Raw genomic sequence first — 6,000 nt, forward strand, 5'->3', positions numbered from 1 at the left:
CGATCTTGCCTCAAAGAACTCCCCAATGCCTACGATGGCAAAGTTAGTACGCATAAAAAGAAAGTGACTTTCAAAAAATGAGCAAATCACATAGCACATACCATGGTGTTTTGCCTCCCATCAACCCTTAGACAAAGCTCGCCACTTATGCTCGTGATAAGTCGAGTGGGTCGCCAGCTTCCGAGCCCAATCTGACAGATCGGGGACCTCGCACGACATCCATGAAATTGCTGTAAAAAAGGGAAAGAAAGGCGCATTTACGAAGCCCACCTCCACCATAAGCAATACTACGAAGGCTCAAATGTACCATTTACGTGCTAAATTCCACTCCTAATGAAATGGAAGAAACTTCACAGGGATAATATCAACAGTTCGTACTCGGACGAATAGGCTCATCCATCCCCGATCCCCATCTTTTTCATCATCAACCACGAAAGGCGTGGTGGATCAGCATCGTAGGGTTTACAGACCTCGATGGTGAAAAGGCCGGTACAGCCTAATGAGATGGCTAAGAGTGATTTCAAGCCATGCTTCTTCTGCAAAGAACCTCATCATCAATACTATCCTCCAAAATGATGGGAAAACCTGTGCCAAGGTAACCTGGTACTTTTGACAAAAATCGATCACAACCCTATTAGGGGGGCCCAACATAAAGGGGTATGTGTACACGTTCAAAAACCCCTCGGCATGATCCATGATGCTCTCTTTCTGGGAAGGTACCCGCTGTACTACCTTTTCCCCCATCCTTAATCTTTCCTCACTAACTCAAGGTGCCCCTCTCCTATTAAAGAAATAAACTTCGAGGCGTACTCCCAATGACCCCGAACATTTTGGTTCAAGAAGCCTTCGAGGGTGGAACTCCCTTATCTTTGCCGAACGGATCCTGGAGTAGTAGCCATAACTATACTAAAACTAGGGAATTGGAGCAGGAATTTGAGCAAGTGCTTCAAAGTTTAAATGGTGAAGGACCTAACGCAGGAAAGAAGAACTCTATAAAGGAGGATAACTACCCAGAATAGCGGAATCCTCAAAAGAGCCCTATATATGGAGAAAGTGGCGACTATCCGCCCACCTAAAAGGCCAATTAAAAATATTGACTAAGCCATTTTTCGCTTGGGGAAGATGTACCAGCACGATTGCCTTGGTCGCTTCATAACCACTCATGCAATTAAAGCTACCGTGTGACGTTTTGGGGATCAAAGATCCCCGCATCATCACAAGCCTCGAGATGGTACTCGATCTCGAGGACCTCTATCAAGAAGAGGATATACTCTAAGGAGCCATCAAAACTATTACAAGCCTCGAGATGGTACCCGATCTCGAGGACCTCTGTCAAGAAGAGGATATGCTCTAAGAAGCCATTAATATCATTACATGCCTTGAGATACCCGATCTCGAGGACCTCTGTCAAGAAGAGGATATGCTCTAAGAAGCTATTAATATCATTACAAGCCTTGAGATTGTACTCGATCTCGAGGACCTCTGTAAAAAAGAAGATAAGCCCTAAAACCTACTCATATGAGCTTGACCTTGAGGTGGTACCCTACCCCGTGGATTTATGCTATAGTAGTTGCAGGTTATTTACCCGATCTTCCGGCCATTGATCTACCTAAGCCAGAGCAAACGTTCACCCAAAAACTACCAATAAAGCCTTAGGACTATCTTTCGCCTTCGGATCAAGTTAAACATTCTCTTGGTTACTTTAACCTAGGGACTATCCGAGTCCAGGTGTCCGAAGGTAGACCCTCATTCGGGATCTATCTATAACGCCTTAAGGCTATCTTCTCTCTAAATTCGAAACAAATTTTCAAGTTGCCCGATCTTGAGCGAACTCTCACTCGTGAGCCCTCAATGAGGCAACATCAAGTTCACAAAACAGCTCCAGAGCCAAAAACGCCCCGAACACTCGGGGACTGGCGTCACAAACTCGAGGACGTATGACCTCCGGGTTGGAAGATTAGAACTCGCAAGCCCTCGACGAGGCAATACCAAGTTACAAGGAATGGCTCCAGAGCCAAGAAACTCTCGATCACTCGGGGACTATCGCCAGTTGACACCCCATCGACTCATCAATAAACCCGAGGCCATAAGACCCCATGTGGGCATCCTCGGTCTTATAAAACCTATATAAGGCAACAACAATATCTATAAGACCTCAAGCAAGGCATGAACCACGCTTGTACCAAGTGACAAAAATTGTAAGACCTCAAGCAAGGCATGAACCACACTTATACCAAGTGACAAAAACTGTAAGACCTCAAGAAAGGCATGAACCACACTTGTACCAAGTGACCAAACTGTAAGACCTCAAGCAAGGCATGAACTACACTTGTACCAAGTGACCAAAGCTGTAAGGCCTTAAGCAAGGCATGAACCACACTTGTACCAAGTGACCAAAACTATAAGACCTCAAAGGCAAGTCAAAATTGGTAAGACCTTATGTTCACATAAAAATGGTAATAACAATTAAATTTGTAAATGGGACTCTAAAAATACGTGATCTATTTTTATGCTAGTTGTAACAACAGTAGATGCTATATATGTGATGTTTAACAACGAAATACAAGCTAAAATAGGGTAGTAATCAAACCGAGGGTCTTGCTGCCCAAGCCTCGAACTAATCGATGAAAGGCTTCGAGGTCGATGCCTAGGCTCGAGCTCGAGCTATCAGGGGTATCCAGGAAGGGAATAACAGTTAGGATATAACTAAAGAAGGATATTTATGGCCAATATCAAGCAATAAATGAAGAAGAAGTATAAGAGCAATAAATATAGAAATAGCCTCGAACGAGTAAGTTAGATAGAAAAGAGAGAGTATTGTTATTGATCTTGTGTAGAGTAGTTGGAGCCACTTGCTTACAGAGTGTTAATGGTTCCCTTTTTATAAGGGGGGGATCCGAACTTAGTACAAGATATGTTAAGTGATAAAGGAAGCAGGATGAGACATCTAACTATCTTCATGCCGTATACATAGACCAACGTTAAGCTACCCAGGTAGACTTGATCAACTCTGGATTCATTCTCCGGAAGCCTCCCATGCTCGTCGGGCTGGGTGTCGACAGATCTTGAGGGAAGTATCTAGCTCGAGGTTTCGAGCCTCCGAGGAGACCTCCCGAAGCACTTTGTCAATGAGAAATTGGTCCGCCAAATTTCACCGTGCACAGAGAGTCTCCGCATTTCTTAGAGAGAAGTGATAATAAATGATTTTGACATTCCCCTCTATAGGCTCCCATAATGACATCGTGCTGATGATGCAACCCTTCATGAGTGCCCTTCAGGGCCGTTCGACGTGTCGTGATTCCTCGTTATTCGGGATCATAATGTTGCCATTGATTCAGCTCCCACAAACGCATTGAATGCGCTTGTCGTTACATTTTTGAGGGCGATAATGGCGACTTCGGTTACCTTGTCCTTCTCTTCTATAAATGGGGCTTCTTGTGATCAGTTTTTCATCCAAGCATCCTCCGATATCTATCCTTTCCTCCTTTCTTGCTATCTTCATTCTTTGCTGTTTCACCATGTTTGAGGCCCATGGACTCAAGGTTTTACACCGACATCATGCATGCTACGGCCTCTCTCTCGGACCTTCTTTGGTTGGAAAAAGTTGTGTTTCCTTAATGTTATTGTTGTTGTTGTTGCTGTCGTTGTTGCTTTCTCCGTTTGCTCGGGGTGATAAAGTAGAGGGCCAATTTCCTCCGACCTGATGAAGTATTTGGATTGTACACCACTGCTCAAGAAGAGGCTTGGATTATACATCGCTGCTCACCCTCCTTCCTTGGCTTGGCGTATTACACCCCCTTTGGATTCCTTGGGGTATGGCCACACTTTCTATTGGCTGTCACCTCCCAGGACGAGGCAACGTCTCAAGAAGCGGCTTTATAATAGTAATACTAGCGGAGTTCATACTAGCCAAAATTTTCACCCAGCCACTTCTTGTCTCCTTTCGGCTTCTCCTTCGTCACTTTGCTCTTCTCCATTGCTTTCCTCTTCTATGTACTCCCTTTTGAAGATGCCATTCTGGGAGGGTCGAGATGAGATTCCCGAGGGAATTGGACTTGGAAGACATTGTCTTTGAGGTCGCGCCTGAGGAGATTATGCTGAAGATGCCGCTATTGGGGACGTGCTTATGGGAATAGGCTATATTTTTAGACTTTTGTTATATGCCCATCCTTCTGTTTCTTTGTTCTTGTGTAAGGATCCCTTTGCGTGCTTTTTTAATCATATGTAAGGACCCACTGGGGGCCGTTGTAAGAAAACATTTATGAATACAAAGATATTTTCTTGACTCTTGCCTTTGATCCTTTCCATATTTCTTTATGTTTGTGGAGGCTCCAAATGCACGATCCCGTTTGTTGTTGCTAATACTGAATCCGGATGTGAGTCCTTCCGGCCTTTGGTTGATGGAAGCGGCTTTGCGTGGGGACTTTTGTGGTTCCAGTTGAGTTTCATAATAACCTTTGAGAAGAAATTTGCTCAGGGACCCGTGGATGGGGGCTGCTTGTGATTTCTTGAAAGCAGTCTCCGAGCGAAGGCTTGCTCGCACTCGTACCATCTGAAAGCGTGTTTTAGTGTGAATAGCCTTATGGTGTTGTAGATAGATTCTGAAAAGGGGGTTTGTGTGACCATGGACGGCACCCGGAGCCAGGTCCATATGGGCGACGTTCAAAAAATGCTCATTTCTTCATAGTCTGGTTCCCTTCAATGGAGATCCTCGAAGGCGTGAGCCACCCTTTTGTTGGTGAAGGCGTTGCCGACTTTTCGGAGCACAACCTTCCTTTGACAGAGGTCCTCGAGGTTGGGTACCACCTCGAGGCTGGAGAGGATGCTATCGGTTAGCGTTCCCAATCGGTTTTGAGGTAGGAAAATCATCGCCGCCTTTCCCATATATAATATGAGGCTGTTTCTTAGGGGTTACTCTCGTCTTACGCAATTGCCTTTTCCTTTCCGCGCCACGTTTCTAGCATTAACACGCCTGTACATCTTTTCGTCTTTTTGTTCTTTAATTTTGAGATTGCTATGGCGGCTATGTCGAGGTTAATCCGATAAGGAGAGGAGAGCTCACCCCTGGTCTTTGGGATTGTCGAGGTCTGCTGACTTAATGGTGCCGGTCGATTATGCCCTTCATTGCTCTTGTCGAGGACATCAGAGATCGAGCATGGACAAGTCACTTCGCCCGGGTGCTGACTACTAGTATTATACCTTAGGAACCCGTATTATCGATTGGAGAATGGAGCTATACTTTTAGGTAGCGCGCCCCGTGCTTTACCAGCTCTGCCTATGGCGAGAGCAGATTTAGTAGTTGTGTCTTCCTCCCTTCTTCTGTAGTGGTTATATGGGTGTCGGGCGACGCCCTTGATCTTCTAGGCTTGGCCTAAGGATTTGGCGGCCCACTCATTCTTTGAGGAGCTCGAGTGGCTAGCTTCGTCCCGGGGTGAATGAGAAGCAAAATATCATTATGAGCATTGCGCTGTTCCTTCCTTGCTATAGCCTGATACTTCTTACTGAGATTTCTTCTGTAGACCTCCGACAAGCTTAAGTTTGGATTGCTTCATTATGGAGCTAGGCTCTGGATGAGGCTATGTCCCTCAGGCTACTTTGCGAGGAGAAGGAAGTTGGGTCAATGCACTGGTGATATAAGACGTACTGGTGCTCGAATTACGAGAGCTATTTGATGGAGTAGGTAACTTCCCGTGGTATGCGTTTTGCTTTTTAACCTTTTATCTTAACTTCCTGCCCATTTCAGTTGCAGAGAGAGACGGAGGCTCTAGATCACCTTAGGGGTGAAGCCGACCGAGTTTAGGAATGACTGTGGCGAGCTAAGAGCTCAGGTGCAGGCTTAAGCTTCAGAAGAGAAGGATGCCTTGGCTAAAGTTCCTGCCTTCAAGGCCCAACCCTGCTTTGCTCGAGACAATGCTTTAGTTCAAGTGGATATGATCACGAAGCTCGAGTTCGAACTTTTGAAGGTGTTACGCCCCGTAGTATTACGTCGATGTTATGCTC

Source organism: Nicotiana sylvestris, chromosome 11, assembly GCF_000393655.2.
Source record: "Nicotiana sylvestris chromosome 11, ASM39365v2, whole genome shotgun sequence".
NCBI lineage: Eukaryota > Viridiplantae > Streptophyta > Magnoliopsida > Solanales > Solanaceae > Nicotiana > Nicotiana sylvestris.